The following is an 11,726-nucleotide window of genomic DNA, read 5'->3' as shown; positions in this document are numbered from 1 at the left end:
AGAGACGAGTTTACCATGGTTTCCATCCCTCCATCTCAACCGCACTAGCGCCTATTTACCAAGGTTCCGACCCCTTCCCAAACACGCTTCCCGTGCCACAACACCGTCGCTAGACGCGTGAACAATGAGCAACGAGCGGAAACTTACCGCAAACGTGCAAAATAATAAAACGTGGTAAATATATGCCGCGCACGTGCGTTTTGTTTTGCACGTCGTGATTTTTTTAAAAGGGAATGCAACATGAGGACTTCCCAGGAGGTCACCCATCCTAGTACTACTCTCGCCCAAGCATGCTTAACTTCGGAGTTCTGATGGGATCCGATGCTTTAGTGCTGGTATGATCGCATCTGACATGTTACCCCCGTCTTCGTCCCTTATGCTTGCCACTCCCAGCTCCGCTACAAAGACGATTGTACTTTGCTTTGGCCGCTGCCGCTCAACCACAGAGACAAGTTTACCATGGTTTCCACCCCTCTATCTCAACCGCACCAGCGCCAATTTACCAAGGTTCCGACCCCTTCCTGACGGCACTTCCCGCGTCACAACACCGCAGCTAGACGCGTGAATAATGAGCAACGAGCTAAAACTTACCGCAAAAGTGCAAAACAATAAAACGTGGTAAAAATATGTCGCACACGTGCGTTTTGTTTTGCACGTCGCGCAAAAAAATTAAAAAGGAAATGCAACACGAGGACTTCCCAGGAGGTCACCCATCGCCCAAGCATGCTTAACTTCGGAGTTCTGATGGGATCCGATACATTAGTGCTAGTATGATCGCATCCGACATGTTACCCCCGTCTTCGTCCCTTATGCTTGCCCCTCCCAGCTCCTCTACAAAGACGATTGTACTTTGCTTTGGCCGCTGGCGCTCAACCACAGAGACAAGTTTACCACGGTTTCCACCCCTCCATCTCAACCGCACCAGCGCCTATTTACGAAGGTTCCAACCCCTTGCCGAACACGCTTTCCGTGCCACAACGCCGTCGCTAGACGCGTGAATAATGAGCAACGAGCTTAAACATACTGCAAACGTGCAAAATAATAAAACGTGGTAAATATATGCCGCGCACGTGCGTTTTATTTTGCACGTCGCGCAAAAAATTCAAAAAAGGAAATGCAACACGAGGACTTCCCAGGAGGTCACCCATCCTAATACTACTCTCGCTCAAGCACGCTTTACTTCGAAGTTCTGATGGGATCCGGTGCTTTAGTGCTAGTATGATCGCATCTGACATGTTACCCCCGTCTTCGTCCCTTATGCTTGCCCCTCCCAGCTCCACTACAAAGATGATTGTACTTTGCTTTGGCCGCTGGCGCTCAACCATGGAGACAAGTTTACCACAGTTTCCAGCCCTCCATCTCAACTGCACCAGCGCCTATTTACCAAGGTTCCGACCCCTTCCCGAACACGCTTTCCGTGCGACGACGCCATCGCTAGATGCGTGAATAATGAGCAACGAGCTTAAACTTACCGCAAACATGCAAAATAATAAAACATGGAGACAAGTTTACCACGGTTTCCAGCCCTCCATCTCAACTGCACCAGCGCCTATTTACCAAGGTTCCGACCCCTTCCCGAACACGCTTTCCGTGCGACGACGCCATCGCTAGATGCGTGAATAATGAGCAACGAGCTTAAACTTACCGCAAACGTGCAAAATAATAAAACATGGTGAATATATGCCGTGCACGTGCGTTTTGTTTTGCACGTCGCGAATTTTTTTTAAAAAAGGAGTGCAACACGAGGAATTCCCAGGAGGTCACCCATCCTAGTACTACTCTCGCCCAAGCACGCTTAACTTCGAAGTTCTGATGGAATCCGATGCTTTAGTGCTCGTATGATCGCATCCGACATGTTACCCCCGTCTTCGCCCCTTATGTGTGCCCCTCCTAGCTCCACCACAAAGACGATTGTATTTTGCTTTGGCCGCTGCCGCTCAACCACGGAGACAAGTTTACCACGGTTTCCACCCCTCCATCTCAACCGCACCAGCGCCTATTTACCAAGGTTCCGACCCCTTCCAGAACGCGCTTCCCGTGCCACAATGCCGCTGCTAGACGCGTGAATAATGAGCAACGAGATAAAACTTAACGCAAACGTGCAAAATAATAAAATGTGGTAAATATATGCCGCGCACGTGCTTTTTGTTTTGCACATCGCGCAAAAGAAATTAAAAAGGAAATGCAACACGAGGACTTCCCAGGAGGTCACCCATCCTAGTGCTACTCTCGCCGAAGCAACGAGCTTAAACTTACCACAAGCGTGCAAAATAATAAAACATGGTAAATATATGACGCACACATGCGTTTTGTTTTGCACGTCACGAATTTTTTTAATAGGGAATGCAACAGGAGGACTTCCCAGGAGGTCACCCATCCTAGTACTACTCTTGCCCAAGCACGCTTAACTTTGGAGTTCTAATGAAATCCGATGCTTTAGTGCTGGTATGATCGCATCCAACATGTTACCCCCGTCTTCTTCCCTTATGTGTGCCCCTCCCAGCTCCACTACAAAGACGATTGTACTTTGCTTTGGCCGCTGCCGCTCAACCACGGAGACAAGTTTACCACGGTTTCCACCCCTCCATCTGAACCGCACCAGCGCCTATTTACCAAGGTTCCGACCCCTTCCCGAACGCGCTTCCCGCGCCACAATGCCGCCACTAAACGCGTGAATAATGAGCAACGAGATAAAACATACCGCAAACGTGCAAAATAATAAAATGTGGTAAATATATGCCGCGCACGTGCTTTTTGTTTTGCACGTCGCGCAAAAGAAATTAAAAAGGAAATGCAACACGAGGACTCAAGCACGCTTTACTTCGGAGTTCTGATGGGATCCGGTGCTTTAGTGCTGGTATGATCGCATCCGACATGTTACCCCCGTCTTCGCCTCTTATGTGTGCCCCTCCCAGCTCCACTACAAAGACGATTGTACTTTGCTTTGGCCGCTGGCGCTCAACCATGGAGACAAGTTTACCACGGTTTCCACCCCTTCATCTCAACTGCACCAGCGCGTATTTACCAAGGTTCCGACCCCTTCCCGAACACGCTTTCCGTGCGACAACGCCGTTGCTAGATGCGTGAATAATGAGCAACGAGCTTAAACTTACCGCAAACGTGCAAAATAATAAAACATGGTGAATATATGCCGTGCACGTGCGTTTTTTTTGCACGTCGCGAAAAAAATTTAAAAAGGGAATGCAACACGAGGAATTCCCAGGAGGTCACCCATCCTAGTACTACTCTCGCCCATGCACGCTTAACTTCGGAGTTCTGATGGAATCCGATGCTTTAGTGCTCGTATGATCGCATCCGACATGTTACCCCCGTCTTCGCCCCTTATGTGTGCCCCTCCCAGCGCCACTACAAAGACGATTGTACTTTGCTTTGGCCGCTGCCGCTCAACCACGGAGACAAGTTTACCACGGTTTCCACCCCTCCATCTGAACCGCACCAGCGCCTATTTACAAGGGTTCCGACCCCTTCCCGAACGCGCTTCCCGCGCCACAATGCCGCCACTAAACGCGTGAATAATGAGCAACGAGCTAAAACATACCGCAAACGTGCAAAATAATAAAATGTGGTAAATATATGCCGCGCACGTGCTTTTTGTTTTGCACGTCGCGCAAAAGAAATTAAAAAGGAAATGCAACACGAGGACTCAAGCACGCTTTACTTCGGAGTTCTGATGGGATCCGGTGCTTTAGTGCTGGTATGATCGCATCCGACATGTTACCCCCGTCTTCGCCTCTTATGTGTGCCCCTCCCAGCTCCACTACAAAGACGATTGTACTTTGCTTTGGCCGCTGGCGCTCAACCATGGAGACAAGTTTACCACGGTTTCCACCCCTTCATCTCAACTGCACCAGCGCGTATTTACCAAGGTTCCGACCCCTTCCCGAACACGCTTTCCGTGCGAAAACGCCGTTGCTAGATGCGTGAATAATGAGCAACGAGCATAAACTTACCGCAAACGTGCAAAATAATAAAACATGGTGAATATATGCCGTGCACGTGCGTTTTTTTTGCACGTCGCGAAAAAAATTTAAAAAGGGAATGCAACACGAGGAATTCCCAGGAGGTCACCCATCCTAGTACTACTCTCGCCCATGCACGCTTAACTTCGGAGTTCTGATGGAATCCGATGCTTTAGTGCTCGTATGATCGCATCCGACATGTTACCCCCGTCTTCGCCCCTTATGTGTGCCCCTCCCAGCTCCACTACAAAGACGATTGTACTTTGCTTTGGCCGCTGCCGCTCAACCACGGAGACATGTTTACCACGGTTTCCACCCCTCCATCTCAACCGCACCAGCGCCTATTTACCAAGGTTCCGACCCCTTCCAGAACGCGCTTCCTGCGCCACAATGCCGCCGCTAGACGCGTGAATAATGAGCAACGAGATAAAACTTAACGGAAACGTGCAAAATAATAAAATGTGGTAAATATATGCCGCGCACGTGCTTTTTGTTTTGCACGTCGCGCAAAGAAATTAAAAAGGAAATGCAACACGAGGACTTCCCAGGAGGTCACCCATCCTAGTGCTACTCTCGCCGAAGCAACGAGCTTAAACTTACTGCAAACGTGCAAAATAATAAAACATGGTAAATATATGACGCACACATGCGTTTTGTTTTGCACGTCACGATTTTTTTAATAGGGAATGCAACTGGAGGACTTCCCTGGAAGTCACCCATCCTAGTACTACTCTCGCCCAAGCACGCTTAACTTTGGAGTTCTAATGAAATCCGATGCTTTAGTGCTGGTATGATCGCATCCGACATGTTACCCCCGTCTTCTTCCCTTATGTGTGCCCCTCCCAGCTCCACTAAAAAGACGATTGTACTTTGCTTTGGCCGCTGCCGCTCAACCACGGAGACAAGTTTACCACAGTTTCCACCCCTCCATCTGAACCGCACCAGCGCCTATTTACCAAGGTTCCGACCCCTTCCCGAACGCGCTTCCCGCGCCACAATGCCGCCACTAAACGCGTGAATAATGAGCAACGAGCTAAAACTTACCACAAACGTGCAAAATAATAAAATGTTGTAAATATATGCCGCGCACGTGCTTTTTGTTTTGCACATCGCGCAAAAGAAATTAAAAAGGAAATGCAACACGAGGACTTCCGAGGAGGTCACCCATCCTAATACTACTCTCGCCCTAGCACAATTAACTTCAGAGTTCTGATGGGATCCTGTGCTTTAGTGCTAGTATGATCGCATCCAACATGTTACCCCCGTCTTCGTCCCTTATTCTTGCCCCTCCCAGCTCCACTACAAAGACGGTTGTACTTTGCTTTGGCCGCTGCCGCTCAACCATAGAGACAAGTTTACCACGGTTTCCACCCCTCCATCTCAACCGCACTAGTGCCTACTTAACAAGGTTCCGACCCCTTCCCGAACGCGCTTCCCGTGCCACAATGCCGCTGCTAGACGCGGGAATAATGAGCAACAAGCTAAAACTTACCGCAAACGTGCAAAATAATAAAACGTAGTAAATATATGCCGCACACGTGCGTTTTGTTTTGCACGTCGTGCAAAAAAAATTAAAAATGGAATGCAACACGAGGACTTCCCAGGAGGTCACCCATCGTAGCACTACTCTCGCCCAAGGACGCTTAACTTTGGAGTTCTAATGGGATCCGGTGCTATAGTGCTGGTATGATCGCATCCGATATGTTAACCCCATCTTCGTCCCTTATGCTTGCCCCTCCCAGCTCCACTACAAAGACGATTGTACTTTGCTTTGGCCGCTGCCGCTCAACCACGGAGACAAGTTTACCACGGTTTCCACCCCTCCATCTCAACCGCACCAGCGCCTAGTTACCAAGGTTCCGACCCCTTCCCGAACGCGCTTCCCGCGCCACAACGCCATTGGTAGACGCGTGAATAATGAGCACCGAGCTAAAACTTACCGCAAACGTGCAAAAAAATAAAACGTGGTAAATATATGCCGTGCACGTGCGGTTTTTTTTGCACGTCGCGCAAAAAAAATTAAAAAGGGAATGCAACACGAGGACTTCCCAGGAGGTCACCCATCCTAGTACTACGCTCGACAAGCACGCTTAACTCCGGAGTTTTGATGGGTTCCGGTGCTTTAGTGCTGGTATGATCGCATCAGACATGTTACCCCCGTCTTCGTCCCTTATGCTTGCCCCTCCCAGCTCCACTACAAAGACGATTGTACTTCGCTTTGGCTGCTGTCGCTCAACCACGGAGACAAGTTTACCTCAGTTTCCACCCCTCCATCTCAACCACACCAGCGCCTATTTACCAAGGTTCCGACCCCTTCCCGAACGCGCTTCCCGCGCCACAACGCCGCCGCTAGATGCGTGAATAATGAGCAACGAGCTAAAACTTACCGCAAACATGCAAAAAAATAAAACGTGGTAAATATATGCCGCGCACGTGCGTTTTCTTTTCCACGTCGCGCAAAAAAAATTAAAAAGGGAATGCAACACGAGGACTTCCCAGGAGGTCACCCATCCGAGTACTACGCTCGCCCAAGCATGCTTAACTTCGGAGTTTTGATTGGTTCCGGTGCTTTAGTGCTGGTATGATCGCATCAGACATGTTACCCCCGTCTTCGTCCCTTATGCTTGCCCCTCCCAGCTCCACTACAAAGACGATTGTACTTTGCTTTGGGGCTCAACCACGGAGACAACTTTACCACGGTTTCTACCCCTCCATCTCAACCGCAACAGCGCCTATTTACAAAGGTTCTGACCCCTTCCCGAACGCGCTTCCCACGCCACAACGTCGCCGCTAGACGCGTGAATAGTGAGCAACGAGCTAAAACTTACTGCAAACGTGCAAAATAATCAAACGTGGTAAATATATGTCGTGCGTGTGCGTTATGTTTTGCACGTCGCGTAAAAAAAATTAAAAAAGGAATGCGACACGAGGACTTCCCAGGAGGTCACCCATCCTAGTACTACTCTCACCCAAGCACGATTAACTTTGGAGTTCTTATGGGATCCTGTGCTTTAGTGCTTGTATGATCGCATCCGACATGTTACCCCCGTCTTCGTCCCTTAGGCTTGCCCCTCCCAGCTCCACTAAAAAGACAATTGTACTTTGCTTTGGCCGCTGCCGCTCAACCACGGAGACAAGTTTACCACGGTTTCCACCCCTCCATCTCAACCGCACCAGCGCCTATTTACCAAGGTTCCGACCCCCTTCCCGTACGCGCTTCCCGCGCCACAACGCTGCCGCTAGACGCGTGAATAATGAGCAACGAGATAAAACTTACCGCAAACGTGCAAAATAATAAAATGTGGTAAATATATGCCACGCACGTGATTTTTGTTTTGCACGTCGCGCAAAAGAAATTAAAAAGGAAATGCAACACGAGGACTTCCCGGGAGGTCACCCATCCAAGTGCTACTCTCGCCGAAGGAACGAGCTTAAACTTACCGCAAACGTGCAAAATAATAAAACATGGTAAATATATGATGCACACATGCGTTTTGTTTTGCACGTCATGAATTTTTTTAATTGGGAATGCAACAGGAGGACTTCCCAGGAGGTCACCCATCCTAGTACTACTCTCGCCCAAGCACGCTTAACTTTGGAGTTCTAATGAAATCCGATGCTTTAGTGCTGGTATGATCGCATCCAACATGTTACCCCCGTCTTCTTCCCTTATGGGTGCCCCTCCCAGCTCCACTACAAAGACGATTGTAATTTGCTTTGGCCGCTGCCGCTCAACCATGGAAACAAGTTTACCACAGTTTCCACCCCTCCATCTGAACCGCACCAGCGCCTATTTACCAAGGTTCCGACCCCTTCCCGAACGCGCTTCCCGCGCCACAATGCCGGCACAAAACGCGTGATTAATGAGCAACGAGCTAAAACTTACCGCAAACATGCAAAATAATAAAATGTGGTAAATATATGCCGCGCACGTGCTTTTTGTTTTGCACGTCGCGCAAAAGAAATAAAAAATGGAATGCAACACGAGGACTTCCCAGAAGGTCACCCATCCTAGCACTACTCTCGCCCAAGCACGCTTAACTCGGGAGTTCTGATAGGATCCTGTGCTGTAGTGCTGGTATGATCGCATCCAATATGTTACCCCCGTCTTCTTCTCTTATGCTTGCCCCTCCCAACTCCACTACAAAGACGATTGTACTTTCCTTTGGCCACTGCCGCTCAACCACGGAGACAAGTTTACCACGGTTTCCACCCCTCCATCTCAACCGCACCAGCGCCTATTTACCAAGGTTCCGACCCCTTCCCGAACGCGCTTCCCGCGCCACAACGCCACTGGTAGACGCGTGAATAATGAGCAACGAGCTAAAACTTACCGCAAACATGCAAAAAAATAAAACGTGGTAAATATATGCCGCGCACGTGCGTTTTCTTTTCCACGTCGCGCAAAAAAAATTAAAAAGGGAATGCAACACGAGGACTTCCCAGGGGGTCACCCATCCGAGTACTACGCTCGCCCAAGCATGCTTAACTTCGGAGTTTTGATTGGTTCCGGTGCTTTAGTGCTGGTATGATCGCATCAGACATGTTACCCCCGTCTTCGTCCCTTATGCTTGCCCCTCCCAGCTCCACTACAAAGACGATTGTACTTTGCTTTGGGGCTCAACCACGGAGACAACTTTACCACGGTTTCCACCCCTCCATCTCAACCGCACCAGCGCCTATTTACCAAGGTTCCGACCCCTTCCCGAACGCGCTTCCCACGCCACAACGTCGCCGCTAGACGCGTGAATAGTGAGCAACGAGCTAAAACTTACTGCAAACGTGCAAAATAATAAAACGTGGTAAATATATGTCGTGCGCGTGCGTTATGTTTTGCACGTCGCGCAAAAAAAAATTAAAAAAGGAATGCAACACGAGGACTTCCCAGGAGGTCACCCAAGCACGATTAACTTCAGAGTTCTGATGGGATCCTGTGCTTTAGTGCTTGTATGATCGCATCCGACATGTTACCCCCGTCTTCGTCCCTTATGCTTGCCCCTCCCAGCTCCACTACAAAGACGGTTGTATTTTGCTTTGGCCGCTGCCACTCAACCACGGAGATAAGTTTACCACGGTTTCCACCCCTCCATCTCAACCGCACCAGCGCCTATTTACCAAGGTTCCGACCCCTTCCCGAATGCGCTTCCCGCGCCATAACGCCGCCGCTAGACGCGTGAATAATGAGCAACGAGCTAAAACTTACCGCAAACGTGCAAAATAATAAAACGTTGTAAATATATGCCGCACACGTGCGTTGTGTTTTGCACGTCGTGCAAAAAAAATTAAAAAGGGAATGCAACACGAGGACTTCCCAGGAGGTCAACCATCCTAGCACTATTCTTGCCCAAGCACGCTTAACTTCAGAGTTTCTCTGGGATCCGGTGCTTTAGTGCTGGTATGATCACATCCGACATGTTACCCCCGTCTTCGTCCCTTATGCTTGCCCCTCCCAGCTCCACTACAAAGACGATTGTACTTTACTTTGGCCGCTGCCGCTCAACCACGGAGACAAGTTTACCACGGTTTCCACCCCTCCATCTCAACCGCACCAGCGCCTATTTACCAAGGTTCCGACCCCTTCACGAACGTGCTTCCCGCGCCACAACGCCGCCGCTAGACACGTGGATAATGAGCAACGAGCTAAAACTTACCGCAAACGTGCAAAATCATAAAACGTGGTAAATATATGCCGCACACGTGCGTTTTGTTTTGCACGTCGCGCAAAAAAAATTAAAAATGGAATGCAACACGAGGACTTCCCATGAGGTCACACATCGTAGTACTACTCTCACCCAAGCACGATTAACTTCGGAGTTCTGTCGGGATCCTGTGCTTTAGTGCTTGTATGATCGCATCCAACATGTTACCCCCGTCTTCGTCCCTTATGCTTGCCCCTCCCAGCACCACTACAAAGACAGTTGTACTTTGCTTTGGCCGCTGCTGCTCAACCACGGAGATAAGTTTACCACGGTTTCCACCCCTCCATCTCAACCGCACCAGCGCCTATTTACCAAGGTTCCGATCCCTTCCCGAACACGCTTCCCACGCCACAACGCCGCCACTAGACGCGTGAATAATGAGCAACGAGCTAAAACTTACCGCAAACGTGCAAAATAATAAAACATGGTAAATATATGCCGCGCACGTGCATTTTGTTTTGCACGTCATGCAAAAAAATTAAAAAGGGAATGCAACACGAGGACTTCCCAGGAGGTCAACCATCCTAGCACTACTCTTGCCCAAGCACGCATAACTTCGGAGTTCTGATGGGATCCGGTGGTTTAGTGCTGGTATGATCGCATCCGACATGTTACCCCCGTCTTCGTCCCTTATGCTTGCCCCTCCCAGCTCCACTACAAAGACGATTGTACTTTGCTTTGGCCGCTGCCGCTCAGCCACAGAGACAAGTTTACCACGGTTTCCACCCCTCCATCTCAACCGCACCAGCGCCTATTTACCAAGGTTCCGACCCCTTCCCGAACGTGCTTCCCGCGCCACAACGCCGACGCTAGACGCGTGGATAATGAGCAACGAGCTAAAACTTACCGCAAACGTGCAAAATAATAAAACGTGGTAAATATATGCCGCGCATGTGCGTTTTGTTTTGCACGTCGCGCAAAAAAATTAAAAAGGGAATGCAACACGAGGTCTTCCCAGTTCTGATGGGATCCGGTGCTTTAGTGCTGGTATGATCGCATCCGACATGTTACCCCCGTCTTCGTCCCTTATGCTTGGCCCTCCAGGTCCACTACAAAGACGATTGTTTATTGCTTTGGCCGCTGCCGCTCAACCACGGAGAGAAGTTTACCACGGTTTCCACCCCTCCATCTCAACCACACCAGTGCCTATTTACCAAGGTTCCGACCCCTTCCCGAACGCGCTTCCCGCGCCACAACGTCGCCGCTAGACGCGTGAATAATGAGCAACGAGCTAAAACTTACCAAAAACGTGCAAAATAATAAAATGTGGTAGATATATGCCGCGCATGTGCGTTTTGTTTTGCACGTCGCGCAAAAAAATTAAAAAGGGAATGCAACACGAGGTCTTCCCAGGAGGTTACCCATCCTAGTGCTACTCTCGCCCAAGCATGCTTAACTTCAGAGTTCTGATGGGATCCGGTGCTTTAGTGCTGGTATGATCGTATCCAACATGTTACCCCCGTCTTCGTCCCTTATGCGTGCCCATCCCAGCTCCACTACAAAGCCGATTGTACTTTGCTTTGGCCGCTGCCGCTCAACCATGGAGAGAAGTTTACCACGGTTTCCACCCCTCCATCTCAACCACACCAACGTCTATTTACCAAGGTTCCGATCCCTTCCCGAACGCGCTTCCCGTGCCACAACGCCGCCGCTAGACGCGTGAATAATGAGCAACGAGCTAAAACTTACCGCAAACATGCAAAATAATAAAACGTGGTAAATATATGCCGCGCACATGCGTTTTGTTTTGCACGTCACGCAAAAAAATGAAAAAGGGAAAGCAACACGAGGACTTCACAGGAGGTCACCCATCCTAATACTACTCTCGCCCAAGCACGCTTAAGTTCGGAGTTCTGATGGGATCCGGTGCTTTAGTGCTAGTATGATCGCATCTGACATGTTACCCCCGTCTTCGTCCCTTATGCTTTCCCATCCCACCTCCACTACAAAGACGATTGTACTTTGCTTTGGTCGCTGGCGCTCAACCACGGAGACAAGTTTACCAAGGTTTCCACCCCTCCATCTCAACCGCACCAGCGCCTACTTA

General features: G+C 49.6%; 2 non-coding genes and 18 pseudogenes across 2 annotated transcripts; all 20 read right to left on the bottom strand.

The window, feature by feature from the left end:
* Nucleotides 1-230: 230 nt before the first annotated feature.
* Nucleotides 231-349, bottom strand: LOC125533375 (5S ribosomal RNA; annotated as a pseudogene).
* A 762-nt stretch (nt 350-1,111) lies between these two features.
* LOC125533416 (5S ribosomal RNA) lies at nt 1,112-1,230 on the bottom strand (annotated as a pseudogene).
* Nucleotides 1,231-1,731: 501 nt separating this feature from the next.
* On the bottom strand, nt 1,732-1,850 carry LOC147989752 (5S ribosomal RNA; annotated as a pseudogene).
* Nucleotides 1,851-2,340: 490 nt separating this feature from the next.
* Nucleotides 2,341-2,459, bottom strand: LOC147989751 (5S ribosomal RNA; annotated as a pseudogene).
* Nucleotides 2,460-3,198: 739 nt separating this feature from the next.
* LOC147989750 (5S ribosomal RNA) lies at nt 3,199-3,317 on the bottom strand. Its single transcript, XR_015614427.1, has one exon. It is a non-coding gene; the product is annotated as a 5S ribosomal RNA (ribosomal RNA).
* Nucleotides 3,318-4,056: 739 nt separating this feature from the next.
* On the bottom strand, nt 4,057-4,175 carry LOC147989749 (5S ribosomal RNA). Its single transcript, XR_015614426.1, has one exon. It is a non-coding gene; the product is annotated as a 5S ribosomal RNA (ribosomal RNA).
* Nucleotides 4,176-4,663: 488 nt separating this feature from the next.
* Nucleotides 4,664-4,782, bottom strand: LOC125533268 (5S ribosomal RNA; annotated as a pseudogene).
* A 329-nt stretch (nt 4,783-5,111) lies between these two features.
* On the bottom strand, nt 5,112-5,230 carry LOC125533439 (5S ribosomal RNA; annotated as a pseudogene).
* A 329-nt stretch (nt 5,231-5,559) lies between these two features.
* On the bottom strand, nt 5,560-5,678 carry LOC125533292 (5S ribosomal RNA; annotated as a pseudogene).
* Nucleotides 5,679-6,007: 329 nt separating this feature from the next.
* On the bottom strand, nt 6,008-6,125 carry LOC147989748 (5S ribosomal RNA; annotated as a pseudogene).
* A 329-nt stretch (nt 6,126-6,454) lies between these two features.
* Nucleotides 6,455-6,573, bottom strand: LOC147989747 (5S ribosomal RNA; annotated as a pseudogene).
* A 322-nt stretch (nt 6,574-6,895) lies between these two features.
* Nucleotides 6,896-7,014, bottom strand: LOC147989746 (5S ribosomal RNA; annotated as a pseudogene).
* Nucleotides 7,015-7,505: 491 nt separating this feature from the next.
* Nucleotides 7,506-7,624, bottom strand: LOC147989745 (5S ribosomal RNA; annotated as a pseudogene).
* Nucleotides 7,625-7,953: 329 nt separating this feature from the next.
* LOC147989744 (5S ribosomal RNA) lies at nt 7,954-8,072 on the bottom strand (annotated as a pseudogene).
* Nucleotides 8,073-8,401: 329 nt separating this feature from the next.
* On the bottom strand, nt 8,402-8,520 carry LOC147989743 (5S ribosomal RNA; annotated as a pseudogene).
* A 750-nt stretch (nt 8,521-9,270) lies between these two features.
* Nucleotides 9,271-9,389, bottom strand: LOC147989742 (5S ribosomal RNA; annotated as a pseudogene).
* A 329-nt stretch (nt 9,390-9,718) lies between these two features.
* Nucleotides 9,719-9,837, bottom strand: LOC147989741 (5S ribosomal RNA; annotated as a pseudogene).
* Nucleotides 9,838-10,165: 328 nt separating this feature from the next.
* On the bottom strand, nt 10,166-10,284 carry LOC147989740 (5S ribosomal RNA; annotated as a pseudogene).
* Nucleotides 10,285-11,007: 723 nt separating this feature from the next.
* Nucleotides 11,008-11,126, bottom strand: LOC147989739 (5S ribosomal RNA; annotated as a pseudogene).
* A 328-nt stretch (nt 11,127-11,454) lies between these two features.
* Nucleotides 11,455-11,573, bottom strand: LOC147989738 (5S ribosomal RNA; annotated as a pseudogene).
* Nucleotides 11,574-11,726: the final 153 nt, after the last annotated feature.

The sequence above is a fragment of the Triticum urartu genome, chromosome 1A, assembly GCF_056163025.1.
Source record: "Triticum urartu cultivar PI428250 chromosome 1A, HENAU_Tu73, whole genome shotgun sequence".
Classification (NCBI taxonomy): domain Eukaryota; kingdom Viridiplantae; phylum Streptophyta; class Magnoliopsida; order Poales; family Poaceae; genus Triticum; species Triticum urartu.
The sequence above is the reverse complement of the archived record's forward strand: the minus strand, read 5'-3'. Positions and strand labels throughout refer to the sequence as shown.